Source organism: Lepus europaeus, chromosome X, assembly GCF_033115175.1.
Source record: "Lepus europaeus isolate LE1 chromosome X, mLepTim1.pri, whole genome shotgun sequence".
In the NCBI taxonomy this organism is placed as follows: domain Eukaryota; kingdom Metazoa; phylum Chordata; class Mammalia; order Lagomorpha; family Leporidae; genus Lepus; species Lepus europaeus.
Window position 1 is genome coordinate 72,241,564 of NC_084850.1, and position 14,779 is coordinate 72,256,342.

Here is a 14,779-nt window from a genome sequence, read left to right on the forward strand (position 1 = left end):
ATAGAGGACTTGAACAACAACATAGAACAAATGGATCTAACAGATAAAATAACACTCCAATCAAGAAGAACAGAATACATATTTGTCTTAAGTGGAAAAATGAGAATGTGGAACATTTTCTAGTATAAACAATGCTTATCCACAAGATGCCTAGACAAATTTACGAATTTAGATGAAAATCATTCAAAGTATGTATCCTTTCCAATTACAATGGAATGAATAGTGAAGAAAAATCAGAAAACACATAACTATGTGAATTAATCAGCATACTCCTACACAACAAGCTGAAGTAGAAATCAGAAAGAAAATTTTAAAATATCTTTATCTTGAGATAAATGAAAATGAAAACACAATATATGCTTAGTGAAATAAACCAAGCACAGTGAAACACATACTCTATGATCTCATTTATATATGGAGTCTGAAAAAGTCACTCTCCTAGAAACAGAGAATAGCAAGCTATCACCAGAGACTAGTGTGAGGGAGGTGAAAGTATGGGGGGAAAGGAGATGTTGATCAAAGGGTACGAAGATTCAGTTAGATTGAAATGTCCATGGTTAAAGCTGAATCAAATGGTAAATTTATTTTGGTGCAAAATATTTGAAATTCTTGCAGCTTTTTCCTAATATGCATTTTCTATGAACTTTTTGAAGGCCTCTTGTAAGCATTGGCAAAGATATGGAGAAACTAGAAGCTTTATTCTGTTTTGGGAATTTAAGATGCTATGGAAAACAGTATAATGTTTACTCAAAAAATGGCAAATAGAATTGCCATTATGTTCCTGCAATTCCACCTTATGTGTATACCTAAAATAATTGAAAGTCAAATCTTGAAGAGGTATTCACACACTAATATTCATAGCCGCATTTTTCATAGTAGCCAAATGTGAAAGATATTCTAACATTCATTTTTAGATGAATGGATAAACAAATGTGATGTATACATATAAAAGAAAATTATTCAGCCTTAAAAGGAAAGGAAATTCTATCACATGCCACAACATGGACAAACTTTGAGGACATTATGCCAAGTGAAATAAGCTAGTTACAAAAAGAAATGTATAATTCCATTTACTTGAAGTATTTAGAATAGTGAAATTCACAGAGATAGAACATAAAATGGTGGTTTCTAGGGGTTGGGAATAAGAGCCAATGGGAAAGTATTGTTCAATAATATAAAGTCTCAGTTTTGCATGATGAACAAAGTTCTAGAAATGAACAGTGGTGATGGCTGCACAACAATATTAATACACTTAATATCACAGAACTATACGTTTAAAAATGCTTAAGGTGGCACATTCTGTTTTATGTATATTTTAGCACATTCTAAAGGGTATGCATTAATGTCCTCTTAACCAAGAACAGAGAAGCTTTCATTGGTGTCCATTTGATATGTTCATTTCTTCTTTTGCCAATATTATACTGTACCTGTAGCCTTCTGTGAGTGAAGCTCTGTGGGAGGTTCATCGAGGTTATTGACAATGCAGATTTTCCTTTGTGTCAGACAAAAAAAAAGTACTGGGACTTGATGGAATGTACAAGCTGTCACTGCTACACAGCTTGGTGTCAGGGCTTTCTATTGAAAGGCACGTTTTTGGAATGCTATGAAGGCTACCTAGATAGCCCTTCAGAGCTGTCAGGCTCTAAAACCTTTCTCAAACAGGTGTTTGATATCTGAGTAAAGCACAAGGTAAAGAGCATATAAAAAACCTGAGAAATGTTTCCTCAAAGTTTCTGAAATATGATTTTTTTTTCAGTAATAACTTTGGAAAAGCTGTCATTATATTAAGCAAAGTTATAATAGAAGTAGAACAAAATGGAAATTTTATTCTTTTGAATTTTGTTTAATTGCTTTCAAGGTGAAATGGCAGTATTTATTCTTCATACCCTTCATTTATTTTCCAAAATTAAAAGAAAAAAGCTTTCCTCAAGTAGCTTTGTCTTTTTAAAGTCAGTTAAGTCAGTTTCACTTGAGTCATTCCTCACTTCAAACCTCTAAGAAAAAAAAGAACCATTTGGCCAGTGGAGGAGAAATGGAAAGAAGCCCGGTAACATTGGTGGTAGGATCTCCCCAAAACATTGAGCATCAGCTACCAGTCACAATAAGAATGTATTAATGTGGAACACACATGAACAACCTTTTCCTTATCAATCAACCAACCAACCAGCCAAGCTGCTAGTGTGAAAAGAATGCCAACATGTATTAAAATAAAGCTTGAAAAATTAAGACCAGCTTGTACATACTATTCAACAGTTGAAAAAGTTAACCGTAAGGTACAAGAGTTCATTACTTAAGAGAATTTGTAACTTACAGCATTTTACTAGTCAGATAGATCTCCAAGGCTATGACAACAGTGTTTCTTTTGTTTTAGCTGCATTTAATTTCACTTCTGAAACATCTGAATCTATTTTCTATTAAACCTATTTATATAATTCACTATTTCACTGTTTCTCTTAATTTGTACACATTACAGTATATTTAATTGAAGGACTACCATTGACTCTGTTTAATAATGGCTGTATTTTTGTTTATTTTTAATGCCATCTATCCCAGAAACATTCTGCTTTCTTTCTTTGTATGCCTGTTGCCTTAAGCACTGATTAATTAAGAACATTAAGATGTTCCTCTGGTATTCAGTAAGGAAACCTTAGGTAAACATAGTGTTTTTCATCTGTTATTTGGCAAAACATTATAAGCAATGCCTTTATAAAACCCCTCACTCATAAGTAATAGTCATTTTCTAGTCCCAGAAGGATATTAGGGTCTGAATTAGATTTATCGTGCCGCACAGCGAGTGCTTTTCTCAGTCAGTGATCAGTTCTGCTCTACAATCATTTTCAATTTCCTTTTCTACTTCAAAGCCAAGAATATTCCCTTAACTTCTTCCTAAAAGAAAACAGAAAGTACCCTATGGCCTCAACAGATAATGTATTTTAAATTATTGCTTAAAGATTTAATTTTATAGAAGGCGAATTTCTAGAGCATGTAGTCTTTTAAATAATATAAAAGCATCTAAAGACAATATTTCAAAGTTATAAAAAACCCAGACCTTGGCTTTTTTCTAGTTTTCATTCTTACCTATAAATCCCACATTAAAGGGAATTAGAATATTTAAAATACTCTTCTGATGCTTGTTAGAGATTTTCATTCAAATGTCTGCATGTCAGAGAAAACTGCTCTGGTGTTTCTAGTATTTTAACCATATTTATACATCTTGAATGATGCTTGTGTTAATAAAGAACATATAACTCTGATTTGGATACATGAAATCAAACATTTCTAATATCCATGCAGTCACTTTGATCATAATTAAAATCTGTTAGGAAATTAGCTAAAAGTTAAAGAAATATTATAGGAATGATGGTCAAGACAAGTGCTGTTCAAGTTATTGCTTCTCAAAGTGTCAATTTCACTTCAACAGATTTCCTTTTAGGTGCTCTATTAGTTATCACAGATCAGGGAGAACATATGGTATTTGTCCCTTTGGTACTGGCTTATTTCACTAAGTATGAAGTTTTGCATATTCTTCCATTTTGTTGCAAATGACCAGATTTCTTTTTTTTTTTTTTTGACAGGTAGAGTGGACAGTGAGAGAGAGAGACAGAAAGGTCTTCCTTTGCCGTTGGTTCACACTCCAATGGCCGCCGCGGCCAGCACGCTGTGGCCGGCACACCACGCTGATCCGAAGGCAGGAGCCAGGTGCTTATCCTGGTCTCCCATGGGGTGCAGGGACCAAGTACTTTGGGCCATCCTCCACTGCACTCCCAGGCCACGGCAGAGAGCTGACCTGGAAGAGGGGTAACCAGGACAGAATCCGGCACCCCGACCGGGACTAGAACCCGGTGTGCCGGCACCACTAGGCGGAGGCTTAGCCTGTTGAGCCACGGCGCCAGCCCAGATTTCACTTTTTTTTAACCTTAATAAATATAAATTTCCAAAATACAGCTTATGGATTAAAGTGGCTCCCCCCCACCATAACTTCCCTCCCATCCGCAACCCTCCCATCTCGACTCCCTCTCCCATTCCATTCACATCAAGATTCATTTTCAATTATCTTTAGTTTATATATAGAAGATCAGTTTAGTATATATTAAATAAAGATTTCAACAGTTTGCCCCCATATAGCAACACAAAGTATAAAGTACTTTTCAGATTTCATTTTTTTTTTACCACTGTATAGTATTCAATGATGTACACATCCCATAAGTTCTTTATCCAGTCTTTGGTTGACAGGCATTTAGGTTGATTCCATGTCTTGGCTATTGTAAATTGAGCTGCAATAAACATGGGGGTGCAGATAACTCTTTTATTTGTTTATCTCCTTTGGGTAAATTCCCAGGAGTGGGATGGCTAGGTCATAGGGTAGGTATATATTCAGATATCTGAGATATCTCCAAAATGCATTCCATAGTGTTTTTAAAAAAATTTATGTATTTATTTGAAAGAGTTACACAGAGAGAGAAGGAAAGGCAAAGAGAGAGAGGTCTTCCATCTGTTGGTTCACTCCCCAATTGGCCGCAATAGCCAGAGATGCGCCCATCCAATGCCAGGAGCCAGGAGCTTCCTCAGGGTCTCCCATGTGGGTGCAGGGTCCCAAGGACTTGGGGCCACCTTCTACTGCTTTTCCAGGCCATAGCAGAGAGCTGGATCAGAAGTGGAGCAGCCAGGTCTTGAACCGGTGCCCATATGGAATGCTGGCACTTCAGGCCAGGGCATTAACCCACTGTGCCACAGTGCCGACCCCCTCTGTAATGGTTTTACCAGTTTATATTCCCACCAACAGTAGATTTGGGTAGCTTTTTCCCCACATCCTTGCCAGCATTTGTTGTTCGTTGATTTCTGTATGAAAGCCATTCTAACTGGGGTGAGGTGAAACCTCATTTCCCTGAGGGGTAGTGATCCTGAGCATTTTTTCACGTGTCTGCTGGACATTTGGATTTTTTGAAAAATATCTGTTCAAGTCCTTTGCCCATTTCCTAACTGGGTTGTCTGTTTTGTTGAGTTTCTTGGATCTCTTTATATATTCTGGTTATTAATCGTTTATCAATTGTATGGTTTGCCAATAACTTCTCCCATTCTGTCAATTGCCTCTTAACTTTCCTGAGTATTTCTTTTGCAGTACAGAAGCTTCTCAATTTGATGTAATCCCATTTGTTAATTTTGGCTTTGACTGTCTGTGCTTCTAGAGTATTTTCCAAGAACTCTTTGCCAGTGCCAATGTTTTGCAGGGTTCACAATGTTCTCTAATAATTTGATGTTATCAGGAAATAGATTTAGGTCTTTAACCAATTTTGAATGGATTTTGGTGTAAGGGGTAAAATAGGAGTCTCGCTTCATACTCTGCATATGGAAATCCAGTTTTCCCACCACCACTTGTTGAAGAGACTGTCCTTGCTCCAGGGAATAGTTTTAGCTCCTTGGTCGAATATAAGTTGATTGTAGATGATTTCTGGTATTTCTATTCTGTTCTATTGGTCTATACATCTGTTTTTGTACCAGTACCAGGCAGTTTTGATTATAACTGCCTTGTAGTATGTATTGAAATCTGGTATTGTGATGCCTCTGGCTTTTTTTTTTTTTGTTGTTGTTGTTATATGAAATCGCTTTAACTATTCAAGGTATCCTGTGTTTCCATATGAATTTCAGCATCATTTTTTCTATATCTCAGAGGAATGTCTTTGGTACTTTGATTGGTATCATGTTGAATCTGTAAATTGCTTTTGATTTTTCCCCTGAATGTATTTTAAAAATGTGAGAACTATATTCTAGCTGCATTAGCATTTAGTCTTTTGCTTTTACTAATGCTAGTTTACGTCGTATTTCTGATAGATTGAGCTTTCCCAGACATCATATTCATCATCATATCTTGCTTTGATCAAAAACTTTCATTGATTTTCATTACATGTAGGAAATTGTAAACATGCGAATTTAGCATATAAATCTAGGAGTGATCTTATTCCAACCTACCTACCCAAACTTAAGCACGTCAATGTACTAATATGTATAATTGTTCTCCATTTCTACCATTCTCATTTCTAGGTCAATGCATTTTATTTTGAGTAGAAAGGGAGCAGTGCTATATTTTGGGCTATGTGTAAATAAAAATGAAGACAAAAAAAAACAATAAAATGTAAAGGCAAGTAGTGAATAGTTTCTAAAAGATAATAACTGATTGAGTGTTTTCTGTGTTGCAGACACTGTGATGACATCTTACATTTGTCATGTCACTTTATAGGCACCCGTATTATCTTCACTTTAAAAATGTATTTATTTATTTGAGAGATAGAGTTACAGAGAGAGAGGTCTTCCATCCACTGGTTCACTCCCCAGATGGCTGCAATGGCCGGAGCTGGGCTGATTCGAAGCCAGTAGCGAGGAGCCAGGAGCCAGGAGCTTCTTCCAGGCCTTCCACAGTGGTTCAGGGGCGCAAGCACCTTGGCCATCTGCCACTGTTTTCCCAGGCCATAGCAGAGGGCTGGATCAGATGAGCAGCAGCCAGGACAGGAACTGTCGCCCAGATGGGATGCTGTTGCCACAGGTGGAGGCTTAGCCTACTACACCACAATGTCGGCCCCTTATTCTCATTTTTTTCCTCATTTAAAAAATAAGAAAACCAAGGCAAAGAATAATGAAATGCTTTCCCAAGGTTATACATTTCAGTAGCAACTATGTTGAGCTAAAGTTACAGTCAATCATTATGTAATGCACCAAAATAAATCTAAAACAGTCATCATTTTGTCATTTTATGGGTAAAACTCCTTATCATATTTAAAACCTATTCTGCTTTTGAGTTAAATGAATCTTATGAATTACAAATACATATTTTCAAAATCTCATTAAATTACTTTAGCAAATACACACACACACACACATACACATATACCTATGATCTTCCACTAATGTCTGTGACCTGAGAAAACAGTGGATTTGTTTTTCACTGAAAGGGGGGGGGATGCATGTAGAAAAAATATATAGGCTTAATGGGTAAATAGAAATTCTGACTTCCAATCTGACTTAGTCATTTATTAAAATTTATTTATTTTTTCATTTATTAAACTTTTATTTAATGAATATAAATTTCCAAAGTACAGCTTAGGGGTTACAATGGCTTCCCCCCTCCCATAACTTCCCTCCCACCCGCAACCCTCCCCTTTCCCGCTCCCTCTCCTTCCATTCACATCAAGATTCATTTTCAATTCTTTTTATATACAGAAGATCAGTTTAGTATATATTAGGTAACGATTTCAACACTTTACCCCCATATAGCAACACAAAGTGAAAAAAATACTGTTGGAGTACTAGTTATAGCATTAAATAACAGTGTACAGCACATTAAAGACAGAGATCCTATATAATAATTTTTTTAAAAATTAATTTTCTATGCCATTTCCAATTTAACACTAGGTTTTTTTTTTCATTTCCAATTATCTTTATATACAGAAGATCAATTCAGTGTATAATTAGTAAAGATCTCATCAGTTTGTACCCACACAGAAACACAAAGTGTAAAAATACTGTTTCAGTACTAGTTATAGCATCACTGCACACTAGACAACACATTAAGGACAGATCCCACATGGGATGTAAGTACATAAATTTAGACAAAGGCTGGCGCCGCGGCTCACTAGGTTAGTCCTCTGCCTTGTGGCGCTGGCACAGCGGGTTCTAGTCCCGGTCGGGCCGCTGGATTCTGTCCTGGTTGCCCCCCTTCCAGGCCAGCTCTCTGCTATGGCCCGGGAGTGCAGTGGAGGATGGCCCAAGTCCTTGGGCCCTGCACCCACATGGGAGACCAGGATAAGCACCTGGCTCCTGCCTTCGGATCACCGCGGTGGGCTGGCCACAGCGTGCCAGCTGCGGTGGCCATTGGAGGGTGAACCAGTGGCAAAAAGTAAGACCTTTCTCTGTCTCTTTCACTATCCACTCTGACTGTCAAAAAAAATTTAGACAAATAACTTAGTCTTTTTTGATCCTCACTCTCCTAAGTTTTAAAAATAATAGAACTTCTCATATACATTGTTGTAAGAATTAAGTGAATGAATGTGGCATAGATGGCATAGATAACAAAAAAATATAGCTGCCTGAGCTTGTTCTGTGGACATGGAAAGTTACTGAAATAATGATAGTGAGGAATGATGTCTTTGCAGCTGACTAACATGATATTTCTCTATCCTGCATCTTCTGTGACACAGTTCTCATGACCTAAATTATAGTCTCATACCTTCTGTGTCCAATGTTCATAGTTTCTAACAAACATTATGTCTCATTTAAAAAAAATGAGACACACATGACTGAAACAAGATAACTCATGATTAGCTTTTTTTTCTGAAAAAAGATTTTTTTCTTTATTTGAAAGCCAGAGTTACATAGAGGAAGAAGCATAGAAGGAAAGAGATCTTCCATATGCTGGTTCACTCCCCAAATGGCCCCAATGGCTGGAGCTGGGCATATCCAAAGCCAAGAGCCTCTTCCAGGTCTCCCATGTGGGTACAGGGGCCCAAGGACTTGGACCATCCTCTGCTGCTTTCCCAGGTGCATTAGCAGGGAGCTGGAGCGGAAGTGGAGCAGCCAGGACTTGAACTGGAGCTCACATGGGATGCTGGCACTGAAGGATGTGGCTTTACACAGTAAGCCACAGTACAGGCCGCTCTTGGTTAGCTTTGTAAACTATTTGGGAGATAGGGAAGGTGGGTGATGTTTCACTAAGCTTTGAAATTTATGAAATATAATTTTACATTGTGTTCCCATCGGTAAGTCAGCAGAATCCACTGCTGTAATTGATACTGAAATAACACCTGGAACAATGAGAAACTTGACAAGTCTAATTAACTAATCTCATTAACTAATCTCATCAATAGTCTAGTTCAGGACATCTTTAATAGTCAGTGTTATTCTTTTAGACTTGCCATTTGCTTGAGGGTTCTTGGAAATCATTGTGACAACTTGGGAAAGTTTCCATCAACAAATTGCCTAAGCACAACTGAAATAAATGTTGATTTACTGTTAAAAATGATAGCACCTGGCAATCCATGTGTTATGATCACTGACTTAGAACACTGATTATTTTCAATTTGAAGTGACACTTGGAGCAATTTGAGGAGTTTTGAAAAGTGGGGAAAAAAAAAAGGGCCGGCGCTGTGGTGCAGCGGGTTAATGCCCTGGCCTGAAGCACCAGCATCCAATATGGATGCTGGTTCAAGATCCGGCTGCTCCACTTACACTCCAGCTCTCTGCTATGGCCTGGGAAAGCAGTAGAAGATGGCCCAAGTCCTTGGGCCCCTGCACCCACGTGGGAAACCCAGAAGAAGCTCCTGGCTCCTGGCTCCTGGCTCCTGGCTTCAGATCAGTTCAGCTCCAGCTGTTGCAGCCAATTGGGGAGTGAACCATCAGATGGAAGACCTCTCTCTCTGCCTCTGCTCTCTCTGTGTGTAACTCTGACTTTCAAATAAATATTTTTTTAAAAAAAGGGGGGCAGAGAATAGTCAGAAGTTGTTCTCCCAAGATGACACTGAAAAATCAGTACAGAACTGGTGTTCTTAGTCACTTTACATGAACAAACAATTGTCTTTTTCATATATCCTAAATATCTTAGCACATTACTCATCCTTTTATAATGTTGTAAGTGCTGTACTTCATTCTGAGCTACTATTGCATAGATTTTTTTCTAAAAATTTACTTATTTGCAAGTCAGAGGGAGAAAGAGAGAGAGATCGTCCATCTGCTGGTTCACTCCTCAAGTGGCTCCAACAGCGGAAAGAAGGCGGCTTAGGTAATAGCCTACAGTCAGGAGAGTTAGTTATAAAGAAAATGATGGTTTTAATAAACATTTAGTCAGTAAAATAAACTGAGTGTGATGATTGTGAGAGGTCACAGAAATGGAAGAAGTCAAGTAAGTCTTTCCCCATTGAGTACATAGAGATGCCTAGTACTCAATTGTATATTTTTGTTTTATGTTATAAAACAATTCGGGGGCTTATTATATTCCAGGCATTGTTCTGAGTGCAGTGGGAATTGTTTTAGTCTATTTTGTGCTGCTACATAACAGAATATCATAGACTGGGTAATTCATAGCTTACAAAACTTTATTTCTCATAATTATAGATGCTGGGAAGAACGAGATTAAGGGGCCAGCATCTTGTGAGGGCCTTACTACATCATTTCATAATAGACAGTGGAAGGGAAATAGAGAAAGAGAAGACAGACAGATATACACACACAGACACACACAGAGGCTGAATTCACCCTCTGACTTTAATTTTCATTCATTTAAAAAAAATCTTACTGTGTATGTTTAAGATATACAACATGATGTTATGAGATACATGCAGATATAAAAAATTTCTACAATGAAGCAAATTAAGATGTCCAGTAACACACACTCACTGTTTTTCTGATAAGAGCAACTAAAATCTACTCATTTAGCATGAGTCTCAACCAATACAACCTTGTTTTTGTTTTTGTTTTTTTAGAAGATTTATTTGAAAGGCAGAACAACAGAGAGAGAATGAGAGAGAATCTTCTATCCCCTGTTTCACTCCACAAATGGCTACAACAGCCAAGTCTGTCCAGGCTGAAGCTAGGAGTCAGGAATTTCATCCTGTTCTCCTACATGGATAGCAAGGACATAAGTATTTGTGCCATCTTCTGCTACCTTCCCAGGTGCAGTAGCCAGAAGCTGGATTGGAAGCAGAGAAACTGGAACTCAGCACTGCAGTTCAATTCACAATAGCTAAGGTATGGAATCAACCAACCCAGATGTCCATCAACTGAAGACTGCATACAGAAATTATGGTATATGTACACCCTGGAATATTACACAGTGATAAAAAAAAACCAAAAAGTTGGGGCCGGGCTGTGGCGTAGTGGGTAAAGCCGCTGCCTGCGGTGCCAGCATCCCATATGGGCACCAGTTAGAGTTCTGGCTGCTCCACTTCCAATGCAGCTCTCTGCTATGGCCTGTGAAAGCAGTGGAAGATGGCCCAAGTCCTTGGGCCCCTGCACCCACGTGGGAGACCCTGAAGAAGCTCCTGGCTTCGGATCGGCACAGCTCCAGCAGTTGCTGCCATCTGGGGAGTGAACTAGTGGATGGAAGACCTCGCTCTCTCGCTGCCTCTCCCTTCTCTCTCTGTGTAATAAATCTTTTTAAAAAGAAATCCTGTTGTTTGAAACAAAACGGATGCAACTGGAAACCATTATACTTAGTGAATTAAGTCAATCCCAAAAAGACAAATACCATATATTTCCCCTGATCTGTAGTATCTAATAGAATATTTAAAAGGTAATCTATAGAAGTGAAATGGACACTTTGAGATGCAATGACTTTGAACAGACCTCGTCTTAACTGCTGAGGAACTTTTTTTTTTTTCCCATGCTATTTGTTGAACTGTTTACTTAGTGTAGGGTTAATCTTATGTGTATAAAGTTGATTGAAAATAGATCTTAGTAAAAAGTAAGAACGGGAATAGAAGAGGGAGTAGGAAGAAGGGCAGGAGTGCAGGTGGGGGAGAGAGGGTAGGGAGAGAATAATTCCTATGTTCCTAAATTTGTATATATGAAATGCTTGAAGTTTCTATGCCTTATATAAAAGGCTTCTAGGTTTTAAAAAAGATATTTTTATGTGAAAAAAATTGAAATCCATGTATAGGCCTTTTGTAAACCAAATTTTCCATTAACTTTTTGAAGATCATTTGTATGACTGCATCTCAAAACTTTTTGCACCAAAATATACTTACCTTTGAAATATGTTTTCCATGAACGTTTTGAAGTATGCTTGTATGTGCTACAATTTACTCATTTATCCATTGATGAGTACTTAGTTTTCATAATTATTGTGAATAATATTGCAATGAACATGGAGTGCAGATATCTTTATGAAATAGTGATTTTATTCTTTGGGCATATATATGCTCAGAAGATGAATTTCTAGGTCACATGGTAATTTTATTTTTAATTTATTTAAGAACCTACATACTGTTTTCCATAATGGCTGTATCAGTTTGCATTCACACCAACAGAGTACATTATTTTCCTTTTCTCCACACCCTCACCAGGATTTGTTATCTTTTGACATTTTGATAATAGCCTTCCTAACTTCTATGAAGTGATATCTCATAGTTTTGATTTTCTTTCCTTTGATGGTTAAAGATGCCGGGAATATTTTGCATACCTGTTAGCCATTTCCATGTCTTCTTTCAAGAACTGTTACTCATATATTTTATTCATTTCTAAATGGAGTTGTGTGTTTCTCCACTAATGAGTGTTATACATTAATAAATTTTCAATATTAACTCCTTATCAGATACATAGTTTGAAAATTTTCCCAATCTGTAAGATTATCATTTTTTTGTGGATTGTTTCCGTTGTTGTGTAGAAGCTTTGTAGCTTGATATAGTCTCCTTTATCAATTTTTTCACTTGCCGTCTGAGCTCCTGGTGTGATACCCAAAAAAATCATTACTACAGCCAATGCCCAGGAGCTTTCCCTGGTTAAATCCTTTCATCTTACTTCTTAGTCATGTGAATAATTAGCCCTAGATTAACACTGCTGTGGTTCAGCAGAGTTAAAAGAAGAGTATTAAGCCTCCAATGAGGGGGCTTCAGCAGTACTGCAATATACTTCACTCTGTCAAGTGAATCCAGACATCTCTATACTATCTCCACAACCGTAAAACGACAAATTATGAAAGATCATTATAATAACCCTAGCATAACTATAAGACAAATGTCTAACATTTTACTTTGTTAATAAAATTATTAGATAATTCAAATGTGTGCATGTATATTTGTGTGTGTGGAGAGAGAGAGAGAGAGGGAGAGAGAGAGGAGTTGTAATCAACTCCATTATACAGGAAACATTTGCATTTCTAAGGACAAAAAAAGCTTGTGTCAGTGTGAGTTCCTGTATCCCTTGTAATAGTTTAAAGATGAAAAAAAAAAAAAAACTGCACAGAACTCAATGAAATCAGATAAACTATAATTGTATTCTAGAAAACAGCTTATTATCTGTTGAAGCCAGCAAATACTCCTTTAGTCCATTTTAAAATACTTTCTAATTTGTCCTTTGTTACCACCTGTTTACTAGGGTTTGCACAAACCAAAGCTACATTTTTTTTTGTCAAACTGAAAGCTGCAAATATATGCATTTATCTTTAGAAAATGCTGTTCGAGAACTAATGAGACTATTTGCCTGGCCCTATATGTAACCTTTTTATTTCCTTTTATTTTTTTTTCCTCCTAACCAACCTCAGTATTTAAACATAAAAGCTTGCTAACTGCCAGAAGGAAGGATGATTTCACTTTTAGACCCCCTGCCCAAAGAATGAATTCAAAATAAAGTATCAAAAAACATCTGTAGGGCATTCTTCATGCTAGGAAGAACTCTTAGGAGATCCCAATAGAAAACTAACACTCTTTGAGGAGCATTTTTACAAAAGAATTCAAGGTATATGGATATTTAGATATTGAAAATTCAAATATCCAAAACAGTTGGTTTACTTACTGAATTTTTCTAGTTGGAATAACACAATTTAGCTTAAAAAGCTAGTTATTTTGATAAGCATTGGTTTTTGACTGGTATTTGGTGAATATACCCATAACAAAAGCATACAGGAGTTGAGAAAAGCTTACTGGAGTTGAACGTATATTTAACCTCCACTATGTGACATGTATTGTACTAAGCTGTAATAAACAAGATAATCGTAATTGAATAAAATAATTGGTTAGTAAATAGTTTTGTGAACTGCACACTCACATACACACATAGACACCTTTATGTAGATACTGATGATCTAACTTCTAAATTACTTATAGTGATTATATTAAATCCTTTAATTTTTCCCCCTTTTCTCATTCTGCTTTGGCTAGAATCACTTTTGCAGATAATTAAATAAAATAATATTCTGTTAAAAACATGGCTATGGAATAGTTCAGATTCAGGATAGGATTCTTAATTTACAAATACTCATGCTATGGTGTCAATCAGAAGAGGTTTAGCATTCTTGTACTGTGCAGATGACAGAACCATATCCATTTGTATGCAGTTTCACCATCTCTTATGCTTGTCATTCACTCATTGGCTGAACATTTTGAAAATTGGCTGGCAGTGCTCTGCAGGCAGTGATGCAAAAGTGCCTTCCATCTTTAATCACATTCAGTTTCATTTGGATTACAACAGGAAGGAGACAATTTTCGTTCTCTGTGTTGAAGATTTAAAGTGTGAGCATTGGTTCTATACTATTGAATCTCAGTGCTTGTTATAAAAGGATGTCCTAGAAAGCTTTCAAAACAAATTACTTTCTTTCAGTGCTTCAAAGAATAGATTTTGTTTTTATTGTGCTTGTTAAAAAAGGCACCTCTGAAAAAATCTCTCATCTGATTTCTGCTATAATAAAATTCATAACATGGTACTCAGGCCATATCACTACAATTTTACAAGTGAGCTTCAGTTAAATATTGCTAGCATGTTAATTTACCTATCTGCTTCTAACAAAGAAAAGAAAGGGGATCATAGTGAAGGCCAGATCTGTGGCTATGCTGCCAAGGGTACAGACAAATCCAGAACACTATGTAAACTTTCTTGTAGCTTTCAGTAGTCTAAAAATGTAGCAAAATTTATAGACCTCAGCTTTCCTAGCTCTCTTTGTGCCACTGATAGCCCTATAATCCTCCCCCCACCCGCCCACAACTACCACTTGAAGTATAAAAAGGTTAAAAGAGTGGAGTCATTTTAAATTTTAACACAGTGTCTGTTCTACCCACCACAAGCTACACATTAAAGGGTACTT